We start from the raw sequence: 13682 nt of genomic DNA on the forward strand, positions 1-13682 counted from the left end.
ATCAAAAAGTCCTAAGTTGAACCATCAGAAGTGAGACTATCTGTATACATTTACATACACATGAACATACATAATCAAATATATTATTGCCATTGTTATTTTGAACAAACCATTCTCTGTTATACCAGTCAGGAATAAGAAACATAAAAATTTTTATTTACTTTCACTTCTTCCTTTTCAAATGTTCTTCCTTTATGTGGATTTGAGTTTCTGGTCGTTATCGATTTTCTTCTCTCTGAAGAAGATTTTTTTAAACATTTCTTGAAAGAAAGGTCTACTGGCAGTAAATTCCCTCAGTGTTTATTTGTGTGAGACATTATTTCTCCACTTTTGAAGTATACTTTCACAGGATAAAGAATTCTAGTTGGGGTGTTTTATTCTCTAAACACTTTAAATATTTTGCTCCATTCTCCTTTTGCTTACATTGTTTCTGAGAAGTCAGATGTAATTCTTATCTTTGCTCCTCTACAGGTAAGGTATTTTTGTCCTCTATTTTTTTTCCAGAATTTTTTCTTTATTTTTGATTTTCTGTAGTTTGAAAATAATATGCTTCAGTGTAATTTTTATTTGTATTTATTCTGCCTGGGGTTCTCTAAGCCTTGTGGATCTGCGATTTGGTGTCTGACATTTATTTTTGGGGAAATTCTGTTATTATTGCTTTAAATATTTCTTCAGTTTTTTGTTCCCTCTTTCTTCTCTTCCTGATATTCACAATATTTATGTTACCCCTTGTATCTGTCCTACAGTTCTTGGATATTCTGTTCTATTTTCCAGTATTTTTTCTCTTTGCTTTTTAGTTTTGGATGTTTCTATTGACATATCCTCAAGCTTGGAGATAATTTCCCCAGCCATGTCTAATCTACTAATAAGCCCATCCAAACGCATTCTTCATTTCTCTTACACTGTTTTTTTTTTTAATATATATATTGCATTTCTTTTTGACCTTAGAATTTTTATCTCTGTACTTATTTTGCCCATCTGTTCTTGCATGTTTACTTTTTTGCATTAGGACCCTTATCATATTAATTATAGTTGTTTTAAATTCATGAACTGATAATTCCAGTCCCCTATCTAGCCATCCTGTCCTACCTAAAGTGGGGTAGGGTGGGAGGACTGAAAGACACCTGTAAAGTGCATAGTCAAGGGACACAGGCTCACCAAAAGCCCTAATCATTGGACTGTAGAATGCTTCTCCTCCCCCACACCTTACCAGCACATCACTAAAGGTCTGTTTACCGAGTTCCTTTCTACCGGTGCATAATGTTCAGCTTTCAACAAAAAGTACAAGCATACCAAAAAAAAAAAAAAATAAATAACAGTTTGAAGAAAGAGACTCAGAGCTGAGATGCATTTTCTATTGATTATATTAAAAAATTTTGGCCGGGCGCGGTGGCTCAAGCCTGTAATCCCAGCATTTTGGGAGGCCGAGCTAGGTGGATCACGAGGTCAACAGATCGAGACCATCCTGGTCAACATGGTGAAACCCCGTCTCTACTAAAAATTACAAAAAATTAGCTGGGCACAGTGGCGCGTGCCTGTAATCCCAGCTACTCCGGAGGCTGAGGCAGGAGAATTGCCTGAACCCAGGGGGCGGAGGTTGCGGTGAGCCGGGATCGCGCCATTGCACTCCAGCCAGGGTAACAAGAGCGAAACTCCGTCTCAAAAAAAAAAAAAATTTTTTTAAAATTATAAACTACGTATGACATAAAATTTACTGTACTAATTATCCTCAAGTACACAGTTCAGTGGCACACTCACATTGTTGTGCGATCACCACCATCTATTTCCAGAGTTCTTTTGATCTTGCAAAACTGAAACTCTGTACTCATTAAACAATAACATATTACCTCCCTCCCACTAGCCCCTGGCTACCCCCGTTCTCCTTCCTGTCTCTATGAATTCAACTACACTAGGTACCTTGTATCGGTGGAATCATATAGCATTGCCCTTTTGTGACTGACATTTCACTTTGCCTAATGTCTTCAGTCTTCTTCCATGTTGTAGCCTGTGTGAGAATTTTCTTTTCCTCTAAAGTTGAGTAATATTCCACCGTATGTGTATACCACATTTTGTTTATCCCTTTATCTGTTGATGAACACTTGGAAACTTCTACCTATTTGCTCTTGGGAATAATGCTGCTATAAACGTGAATCTAAAAATATCTGAAGTCTCTTCTTCCAATTTTTTTACATACTTATAAGTGTATCATATAGATAATGGAACATATGATAATTCTAATTATAATTTTTTGAGGATTCACCACACCATTTTCCACAGTGGCTGCACCATTTTACCAAACAACAGTATACAGAATTTTTTTCCAGCTGTTTGTAAAAGCTCCAATTTCTCCAAATCCTTGCCAGCACTTGTTATTTTTAGTGCATATTTGTGCTTTTTATTTTTTAAATAAACAGCTATCCTAATGGATGTGAGGTGCTATCTCATTGTGGTTTTAATTTTCATTTCTCTAATCTTTAGTGGTGTTGAGCATCTTTTCATGTGCTTATTGGCATTTGTATATCTTCTTTGGAAAAACATCTATTTAAATTTTTGCCTGTTTTTTTTTTTGTTGTTGTTGTTATAGGTGTTCTTTATATAGTTATTATATTAACCCTTCCTGAAATTAGTGTGAAAATATTTTCTTCTATTTAGTGAGATGCCCTTTCACTTTGTTGATTGTGTACTTTGATTCACAGAAGCTTTTAATTTTGACGTAGAGCAGTTTGTCTTTATTTTCTTTTGTTGCCTGTGCTTTTGGTGTTAGATACAAGGAGTTATTGTGAAATTTAATATCATGAAGTTTATTCCATGTTTTCCTTCAAGAGTTTTATAGTTTTAGCTCTTATGTTTAGATCTTTGATCCATTTTGAGTTCCTTTTTGTATATAGTAAGGTAAGGGTTAAATTTCATTCTTTTCCATGCAGACATTCAGTTTTCTCAATATCATTGGTTGAAGTAATGTGACTTTCTTACAGCCATGTAGTTAATAGCATAGATATGGCCAGAACCTAGGTTCCCTGGTTCTAGGTCTTTAGGACTTTCCCTACTATTGTTTCTTGGTACTCCCATAGCCCACTGTCTTTGATAACTGAGGCACTACTATGTTCATGCAGAGGTGTGATGGACTTCACACTCTGAGTGCACCTGCATTTTAAAGGCAGAATTTGTTGTCTCCAGTATTTTTGAACAAGGAGGTCATCTGGTGCTCCCTGCCCAGCTGATCATCCAGTTTTGCTTCTGTATCATTCCACTGAGCCTGGAAAGGAGGCAAACCCAGTCACAAAACTTGCCTTCAGAATCACATGTTGTTTACACTTCACTTCACACACTTTTTCTTATTAAACCACAGGGCTTCTTAAAAACCAAGCATCTTCTTTCAGGAAAAGAAAATGGGCTTGTGCAATGGACTGTACAAATTAAAAACTATGAATTAGGAAATGATGAATGTGAGAAGTCCAAACTTAGTTAATTTCTAAACTACATTCTGTCTGCTGAGACTCTGATCACGATCCTTATTCAATTCATACCTAAACTACCATCTATTTCATTTTCTTTACAGGATTTGGTGCTTAATATATGTCAGAGGGAAATACTAAAAAACATCAATGAACAAAAATATTTTAAAATCACTTTCAAATGTGTTAAACATTATGAATTTTATGCAGTGTAAACCCGTGTAACTTACATATATTGGGTCGCACATGGTCCCATATTTGCATGGTGGTATATTTCAAGAAACATGCCCCAGAAACACAACTGAAGGTAATTAAAAGTAATCCCAATCTTTACTTCATGATTGATTAACGTTAAAGTGGATTCAATTCATAACTCATATTTCTTTCAATTTCTACCTGGTTGAGGACCATTTCTATTTCATTCTCTTCCCCGTTTCCTTCTGGATTCCCCTTTTCTCTCTCAGACATTTTCCTCCTCAAAATTTTACTGATATGCATAATAAAGAAGACAGGGAGGAACATCTCTTACCACCTTCCCTATTTTTTTTTGATACCAAGTCTTGCTTGGTCACCCAGGCTAGAGTACAGTGACACGATCTCAGCTCACTGCAACCTCTGCCTCCCAGGTTCAAGTGATTCTCCTACCTCAGCCTCCTGAGTAGCTGGGATTACAGATGCCCACCACCATGCCTGGCTAATTTTTGTACTTTTAGTAGAGATGAGGTTTTACCACCTTGGCCAGGCTGGTCTTGAACTCCTGACCTCAAGTGATCCGCCCTCCTCAAGTTCTCAAAATGTCATGATTATAGGCGTGAGCCACTGTGCCCGGCCCACCTTCATTCTTGCCACTTGGTCCAGGCCACCATCATTTCTAGCCTGAACTGCTACGTTAGTCTGTCAATTAGTTTCCTCACATCCACCCCTGCCGCTTAGTCTATTCCGATACAGAAGCCAAAATGATCCATCAAAATATAAAGTCAGCGTTAGCTTTCTCCCTGCCCTGGGTTTTTATTTGCTTACTCTCTGTTTCTCCCCACTAAACTGGAAGCTTCCTGATGGTAGGCAGTTTTGTCTGGTTCCCTGCTGTAACTCCAGTGAAAACAACACTGCCTGGTACATGAGAGGCACCTCAAATTTGTTGAATGAAAGGCTGAGTTGATTAATGAATTTCGTGTTTGATTTTACAGGTTATTTCTTCTGTATGAAATGACTGCTGTAAGAATTGGCATGATTTTTGGCTTCAGGTTACAAAAAAGCATGCTTTATTTTACATAAATAAAAAGCCATTTCTGAGCATGTATGTTATTACTATTAAGGCTTCAAAACGAACAAGGAAAACAAATGCTATATCCCTGACTGCCTTTCTGCCTTTACTTGCCATGCTATAATTCATAAATCCTTTTTTGCAGTCTCCTTTTATTAAAGGGAGAATCAAAAAGAAAGAGGTGGCTTAAACAATAAGGAATTACTGCTCACATTACTGGAAGTACAGAGGTAGCCAGATTCTAGAAACTGAATGGTGACCTTGAGCTTGTAGGTGCTTTTTCTTTCTTTGACATCTGGTACTACTATATGGACACCTTCTGTGTCCTGCCTCATAGCCCCTCCTCAGTCCACCTTTATTTATTTCTTTTTCCTTTTTTTTTTTTTTTTTTTGAGTCAGAGTTTCGCTCTTGTAGCTCAGGCTGGAGTGCAATGGTATGACCTCTGTTCACCTCAACCTCTACCTCCCAGGTTCAGGTGATTTTCGTGCCTCAGCCTCCCTCGTAGCTGGGATTATAGGCTTATGCCACCACACCCGGCTACTTTTGTATTTTTAGTAGAGACAGGGTTTATCCATGTTGGTCAGGCTGGTCTGAAACTCCCAACTTCAGATGATCTGCCCGTCTCGGCCTCCTAAAGTTCTGGGATTACAGGTGTGAGCCACTGCACCCGGCCAGTCCACTTTTGATCTAGCAATTGGTGCAGGAATCAGCTCTCCCAGGTGCATTAGCACCTTGCCTCAGCTGCACAGCATAGTTTTTACTTTCTGCTCCAGGGCTCTTCTCCTAGAAGATGTGTCTTAAAGGAGCCAACTGAGGGACTAGGTGGATCCCTGTGCACTAGCAAATCTACAAATAGGAAGACGTTAACACACCATGGGCAACTGTTGACCAATGGGAGATGAGAATGAGCTGATAATTGTTTCAGGCTTTTAACCCTTGGGTGACATTTCTGAGTTGTATTCTATATAGTTGTTTTAGAATTTCTTAGTAGGATCAATATTTATTGCCAAAAGTCGTGACTAATTTGATAATGCACCATTGAATTTACTTTCCTTTCTCCCCTCACTATTTGGAGTCTTCCGCTCTCGTACCCTAAAATTTTCTCAAATAAACTACTCACAGGCCTGTTCTTTCCCCAGGCTCTGTTTTCAGGGGAAAATCTAGGGTGTGACAGTTGGAACCAGAAAGTTCCCTGAAAGCAGTCCCTCAGGATGGAGTCTGTGACTTGATTACTCACTGGCCAGATAGCAGTAAGAACCTCATTGTTGGTGGGAAGTAGGGTGTTGCTAACCCTTGGCATGCAGTATTACTACAATTACTAAGAGTCTGTATGATAGAGAATTGGTATGAGGAGCAGATGGACAGTGAGACGCTGGTATAAGTGCAGGAACCTAGGCTAAGATGGTAGCCTTCATGTAAATGCTGGTCCTCCTCCTGCTCATAAAATGGCTGTGAGTAGCAAGCTGAGTACCTTAGTCTGTTCTCACACTGCTAATAAAGACATACCCGAGACTGGGTAATATATAAAGGAAAGAGGTTTAATGGGCTCACAGTTCCACGTGGCTGGGGAGGCCTCACAATCATGGCAGAAGGCAAAGGAGAGGCAATGGCACGTTTTACATGGCAGCAGTTAACAGCTTGTACAGGGGAACACCCCTTTATAAAACCATCAGATTTTGTGAGATTTATTCACTGTCATGAGAACAGCATGGGAAAGACCTACCCCCCAAGATTAAATTACCTCCCCACTGGGTTCCCCCCATGACAGGTGGGAGTTATGGGAGCTAAAATTCAAGATGAGATTTGGGTGGAGACACAGCCACACAATATCATGGGCTGTTTGCTTCTTCTTTCACGTCCAGGAGAAGAGGAAGAGTGCCTTCAAGAGTAGTTCTTCCTTTAGTATGATCTCATGGACCTTTTTGGACCAATTTTTTTTGCAATGAAATGCTGTTAGGCTTAGGTTTCTGTATTAATCTTGGGCAGAGCCACTGAAGTTGCTTACTGGAATTACTGCAGTTACTGAGATGGTTAATGTTAGGTCAGTCACGAACCATTCATAAGGTTCATATCTTTTCCGGACTTTTCTAAACTTCACAGTTGCTGAGAGAGACTGGATGCACTCTTCTGTTCCTGGTTTCTTGATGAACGGCTCATCTTTCTTCAAGACACTATTGAAACATCACCTCTTCTCTGAAGACTTCTGTGAGGCAGGCTTATCTCCTCTATGCTGCATCTGAACCTATGTGAATTAGTGGTTTTGAAAGTATGGGCGCTGGAGCCCATTTGCCTAATTTCTTAGCTGTGTGACATTGGGAAGCTGGTTTGACCTCTCTGTACATCGGTGATTTCATAAGTAAAACAGGTATTTTGACTTTATCTTCATTTTTTTCTTTTTTGTTTTTATATTGGGAAAAAAGTACTTACTTTGGAGTGTTGCTGTGAAGATGAAATATGTAGAATATGTAAGTGGTTCAGAACATGCCTAGTGCATAGTAAGTGCTCAGTGTGTCTATTATTAAATTTCTCTTATAGTCATTTTGTATTTCCAATACCTGAAGTGAATAAAGATCTGTTAAATGAATAAATGAATGAACAAACAGTACAGAGAATACATAAATACCTGGAAGGGAGAGATTGCTATGAAGAACTGGGGGATGGAGGAGGGTAGTCTGAGCATATTTATTAGAGGAGGTAGATTGGCCTTTTCTACAGTCGAGGACCGAAAACAGTACTAGTATGAGGAAGGGTGTGTGTAAAGACACAGAAGAGAAAATAACCACTGAGAACTTGAGAGAACAGAGCAATGTGGCTGGAATGGAAGGAGTGGGAATGGCAATGAGGAGGAATAAGACAGGACAGTTAGGTGGGAACCAAACTGAGGAGGAACCAAGCCTATGTGAACAGAAGAAGGATGATCTTGTGGAAAGAGCTCAGGATTCAGAATTATACCATGGTTTGACTCTTGTCCCCATCACTTATTGGTTGTCTGGCCTTAAAAATCACTTGACCACTCTAAGCTTATTTTTTATCTATAACATAAAAATAGGCCAGGCAAGGTGGCTTATGTCTGTAATCCCAGCACTTCGGGAGGTCAAAGCAAGCAGGTCGCTGAGCCCAGGAATTCAAGACCAGCCTGGACAACATGGTGAAACTTTGTTTCTTTAAAAAATGCAAAAATTAGCCAGTCATGGTGGCACATGCCTGTAGTCCCAGCTACTTGGGATGCTGAGATGGGAAAATCGTTTGAGTCCAGGTTGAGGCTGCAGTGAGCTGAGATTATGCCACTGCACTCCAGCCTGGGTGACAGGGTGAGACCCTGCCTCAAAAAATATTTGCATAATTTGTAATGATTTTTATGAAGATCAGCAAACATCCACATAGAATACCTTTCAAATGGTAAGCACGAGATAAAGGCATTTGTTAAGTTGATTATTATACTGGCAGGTAGTGTTAAAGCCTTTCTTTGATACGATAGAGTGGCGTTTTAACGTCATTTGATGGTTGTATAATTGAACCATCAAAATTTATAGAGTGATAAAATCCAGGAACTGAACGAGCAAGTCTGCCAGACATTGCCAATGCATGGAAATCACTGCCTCCTTCACTACATGGGAGGCAGCAGGAGATACTGGAAATATTTCAAGTGATGGGACTTTGCAGATTCTTTTTTTCCTCTTTCAGACTTCGTTTCATAATTCTGCTTTCAGGGATACCATCACTTTCTTTATAGGATTGTTTGGCTTATCTGCACTATTGAATGACTCTTTACTTCCTAGAAACCAACCAGAAGTCTTTCTTAGTAAGTTCATAAATTGGATCTTGCCATGGTCAAATCTGAGATTCCTCTCTGCCGGTACAGGGAGTGGAAGAGATGCTGATTCTTTACATATTCACTTTTCCTTCTGGTAAAACTGCAGGAGAGACTTTATCATTATTACATTATCACATCATTATTAGCCAAAGGCCTACAAAGAGTGAACACCAGAGATTTTTCAGGTTTATGTATCAGCTTCAGATGTGACTTAATCTTGGCAGTCGCAAACCAACAGCTGCCTGAAGGCCTGTAGGCTCTCACCTGATATTCTCTGGTCCTTGTGAAAACACGCATTGATTGTGGATTTTGCCATTTCTCCTCTAATTGTCTTAACTTTTGCTGTTCTAAGTAAGGAGTGTAGAAGTTTATTGCGCTTACATTCCAAGAATGAAAACATAAAATGAGGGTGTTTTCCTAGATTCATCTGTATTGGTGAAGCACATTATTTTAATAAACAGTAATGTTCTAAAGACAAAGAAAATTTGACAGTTGTCCCTCATGTTTATTGAAGAAAATCAGAACAAAAATGTCTTTTGAGTAAATCAGGTTTGTCCTTTGATTCTTGAGGAGTAGGAGAAGGTAATTTAATTTCTACAGAATAATTTTTGTGAGCAATGTGCCTTGAACAATTTATTTACATATCTGACTAAAGCAAATCTCAAAAGAATGTTTTAAAAATGATCTTCCCTCCAGATTTTCAACTAGAAATTAGAATCAGCATTTCTTTTTTTTTTTGAGAGGGAGTTTCGCTGTTGTTACCCAGACTGGAGTGCAATGGCACTATCTCGGCTCACTGCAACCTCCGCCTCCTGGGTTCAATCAATTCTCCTGCCTCAGCCTCCCGAATAGTTGGGACTACAGGCGTGCACCACCATGCCCAGCTAATTTTTGTATTTTTAGTAGAGACGGGGTTTCACCTTGTTGACCAGGATGGTCTCTATCTCTTGACCTCGTGATCCACCCGCCTCGGCCTCCCAAAGTGCTGGGGATTATTCTCTTCTTTCTTATGAAGACAGGCTGAGTCTGACTATGTGTTGATGATCAGAATTATTACAGACAGAAGTTCTGTACTAGGGGAAGAGGAACCAGTAGTGCTTTAGAATAACATACAGCTTGACATACTGGTTTAAAGTCTAGAGAAGGCCCAAATATACAGATAGTTTGCCTGGTAGAATATTTGTTGAAGCTGAGTTGAGGGGTATGAGAAGCTGGTATTAGGCTGAAAAGGCAGAATAAAATGTTATATAATTTCACAGTGCTTAAGAGAAAAATCCTTCCTGGAGAGACGTCCTATAATAAACACAAGACAGATTTGATTCTCAAGACATATGAAAAGCAGAGGTGAAACAATCTATGTAAAGCAATTATGAAGCTTCTTGGAAGCTTATTTCTTGAATGGATTGAGGTAATCCACCCCTCATCTTATCTGCCAAACAGAGGACAAGGTGAACCATCTTTGAAGGAAAATCATATGAACTTCAGTTTTCTGTGGTTCCTTTGCATACAATGTCTGGCATACAATAACAAAATCAAGACACATTTGAAGAGATAGAAAAATTTTTTTCTTTACAAATAAGAGAAAAGAAAAGAATAAAATAGATAAAATTATCCACATGTTAAAGTTAGTAAGTGTTATTATAAATATGTTACAGAAGATAGAGGAAAGGATGAACAGATGAATAAAAATATAAATCAAATAGAAAAAATTTGAAAAAAGCCCATGTAAAATAATTAAATGAACAATGTAATATCTAGGCTTAAACACATATTAGATAAGTTTAACAGAAAACTGGTCATAGCAGAAAACAAATTCAGTAACTTCAAAGAAAGTTCAGTAGAAAATATTCAAGCTAAAGCACAAAGAGGGTAAAACAGGAATAGAAGGAACAGAATATGAGAGAAATGTGGGACAATATCAAAGGATTTAATTATGCATAATATATGTGCTCTTTCAATATAAAAGCATAGGAGAAAAAATAGGGCACAAACGACCTCTTAAAAGATAAAGATTGAGAATTTTCTAAAACTCATGTAAAAGATACTAGCCCACGAATTCTACATGATCAAAGAACCACAATCAGGATAAATACAAAAAGAAAACTATACATAAGCATATAGGGGATAAAAAATGATTTCTTCTATCCTTCTAGGTTCTTTGGCTGGTCTTTACATTAAATTGACATGAGGCCAGATGCGGTGGCTCATGCCTGTAATCCCAGCACTTTGGGAGGCCGTGGCAGGTGGATCACAAGGTCAAGAAATCGAGACCATCCTGGTCAACATGTTGAAACCCCATCTCTACTAAAAATACAAAAATTAGCTGGGCATGGTGGCGTGTGCCTGTAATCCCAGCTACTCAGGAGGCTGAGGCAGGAGAATTGCCTGAACCCAGGAGGCGGAGGTTGCGGTGAACCGAGATCACGCCATTGCACTCCAGCCTGGGTAACAAGAGCAACTCCGTCTCAAAAAAAAAAAAAATTACCTTTATAAATCAAATTTCTCTTACAAAAGGGTAAATTTATACTTTGTCTTAAGCAGCTGAGAGGAAGGTAATGAGCTTTTCCTGCATTGGCTGTTTGTCAATTTCTTTTAGGTCAAATATTCAATATGGCCAAATAACATATTTTATAGTTTCATTTTCTAAACTCCTTTGGGAACATTATAATTACACTTCAGATTAGGAAGAATCAATATTGTGAAAATGGCCATACTGCCCAAAGTAATTTACAGATTCAACGCTATCCCCATCAAACTACCAATGACCTTCTTCACAGAACTGGAAAAAACCACCTTAAACTTCATATGGAACCAAAAGAGAGCCTGCATAGCCAAGTCAATTCTAAGCAAAAAGAACACAGTGGGAGGCATCACACTACCGGACTGATTGAAAAAGTAAAGAGAAAAATATTAAAAGCAGCAAAAGAAAAAAGATATTATTTTCAAATAATTGATAACAAATTAATTGCAGATTTTTCAACTGAAACTAGGGACACAAGAAGACAATAGAATGACATCTTCAGAATGATGAAAAAAGAAGAGACTTCTGTCTATGAATTCATACACGGTGAAAAATATCCTTCAAAAATAATGGTAAAATAAAGACATTTTAAGTCAAACAAAAGCTGAGAATGTTAGTCCCTAGTAGACCTGCACTACAAGAAATAGTAAAAGGAGTTGTACTAGCTGAAGTAAAAGGATCTCCGAAGCACAGAACTTCAGGAAGGAATGAAGACCACCAGAAATGGGAAATATGCAATTCTATATAGAAGGAGAGGGCTGGGCGCGGTGGCTCACGCCTGTAATCCCAGCACTTTGGGAGGCCAAGGCGGGTGGATCCACGAGGTCAAGAGATCGAGACCATTCTGGTCAACATGGTGAAACCCCGTCTCTACTAAAAATACAAAAAATTAGCTGGGCATGTGCCTGTAATCCCAGCTACTCAGGAGGCTGAGGCAGGAGAATTGCTTGAACCCAGGAGGTGGAGGTTGCGGTGAGCCGAGATCGCGCCATTGCACTCTGGCCTGGGTAAGGAGCGAAACTCTGTCTCAAAAAAAAAAAAAAAAAAAAAAAGAAGGAGATAGACTTTTAAAGGGTTTATAACACATCTAAGTAAAATATGTGAAACCACTAGCACAGAAGTCAGGAAGAGTTAAATGTAGTTAAATTTTTGTAAGGGTTTCCCACTGTTTGGTAAGTACTAAGAGTATATAAGATTTATTTAAAGTCGTTAGAGTTGCAGTGTAAAATCTTTCAAAGTATCCAAATATTATAAAAATATAAAAAGGGAAATATAAAAAGCAAATAGAGAAGATACTCTGATTTAACTTTTAAATCTTAAAGAAAGAAAGAATGCTAGTCTACACAAACTGTTGCAGAAAAGATAAGTGAGAAAATAACTTGTCAGCCCATTTTATGAGGCCAGTAGACCCTGCTACAAAAACTGGACAGAGACACTATAAGAAAGAAATATTTCAAGCTAATTTCTCTCATGAATACAGATACAAAAATATTAAAATATTATTAAGTCAAATGCAATGATAATAAAAATATTACATCATGACCAAATGGGGTTTATTTGAGAAATGTAAGGTTGGTTTAACATTCAAAAGGCAATCAAGGTGATTCCCTATATTAATCAAGTGAAAGATTAAAAAAAATACGGTCATCTCAGTAGATGCAAAACGATGACAAAATTTAACTTACATTTATTGTGTATATTTTTAGCAAACTAATAGAAGAGGGGAGCTTTTAAATATAAAGATTAGAAATATCTCTCCAAAATATGCCACTTTGGCATAAGGCTTATTTTGAGCTAAAGACAATTGGGGAAAAGCAGATGCAAGAAAAACTTTCTGTCCTTTTCCTATTTTCCTAGAAGCAGGGCATAAATATTCATGAAAGTCTCCCCTCCCTTCTCTACTAAGAACACCAAAAGTAAATTACACAGAAATGACATTAGACCCTTAGCCTCGAGACAGCAACAGAGGAATCTACATAACACGCAATTAGCATTTATCTACCATTAGTTTTCTATATATGTACTTTCCTACAATTTAGCACCACTAGGGACTCAACGTCCTTTTCCTTTGTCTTCTTGCATCTCTAAAAATTTATTATTCTTTGTTGAAGTTGCTGTATAAGCTGGAGTTTGAAGCTATCTCTGTGAGAATTACTTATTTTCTGGGTATCCTCCAGGCATATATAAGCTATACATGTTAAAAAACTTGTTTGGCTTTCTCGTTAATCTTTATTTTGTTTCGGAAGTCCCAGCTAAACATTTTAGAAGGGCAGAAGGGAACTTATTTTTCTTCTGTTACACACCCATGGCTAGCATCACACCTAATAGTGCTTTCCCTCTGAAGTTATGACTAAGACTTGCTGTTTACTATTACCACATTTACAATTAACATCATACATAACAGTATGATGACACCCCATCCCCCAAATTTGAGAGTAAGACAATCATGTCCATTGTCATCATTTTTATTCAATATTGTTATAAAAAGTCCTAGCTAGACCAATGTCATTAAAAAGTTTATATAGAAGATGTAAACATTGGAAAAGAAAAAGTAAAATTGTCTTTAATAATATATATTCTGTACCTTAAAAATATCAATATACAAATTAATCATCGAAGATGGCCGA

The 13682-nt window shown here is 37.9% G+C and overlaps 1 protein-coding gene across 2 annotated transcripts in view; it reads left to right on the forward strand.

Moving 5' to 3' along the window:
- LOC128932498 (amyloid-beta A4 precursor protein-binding family A member 2-like) overlaps positions 1-6954 on the forward strand; it is a 69596-nt gene extending 62642 nt beyond the window's left edge. For both annotated transcript variants that reach the window (XM_078326831.1, XM_078326832.1), the window contains one exon: positions 6821-6954. The gene's annotated coding sequence lies outside the window, so the exon portion shown is untranslated. The remainder of the gene's footprint in view (positions 1-6820) is intronic.
- Positions 6955-13682: the final 6728 nt, after the last annotated feature.

This window comes from Callithrix jacchus, chromosome 6 (genome assembly GCF_049354715.1).
Source record: "Callithrix jacchus isolate 240 chromosome 6, calJac240_pri, whole genome shotgun sequence".
Lineage (NCBI taxonomy): Eukaryota > Metazoa > Chordata > Mammalia > Primates > Cebidae > Callithrix > Callithrix jacchus.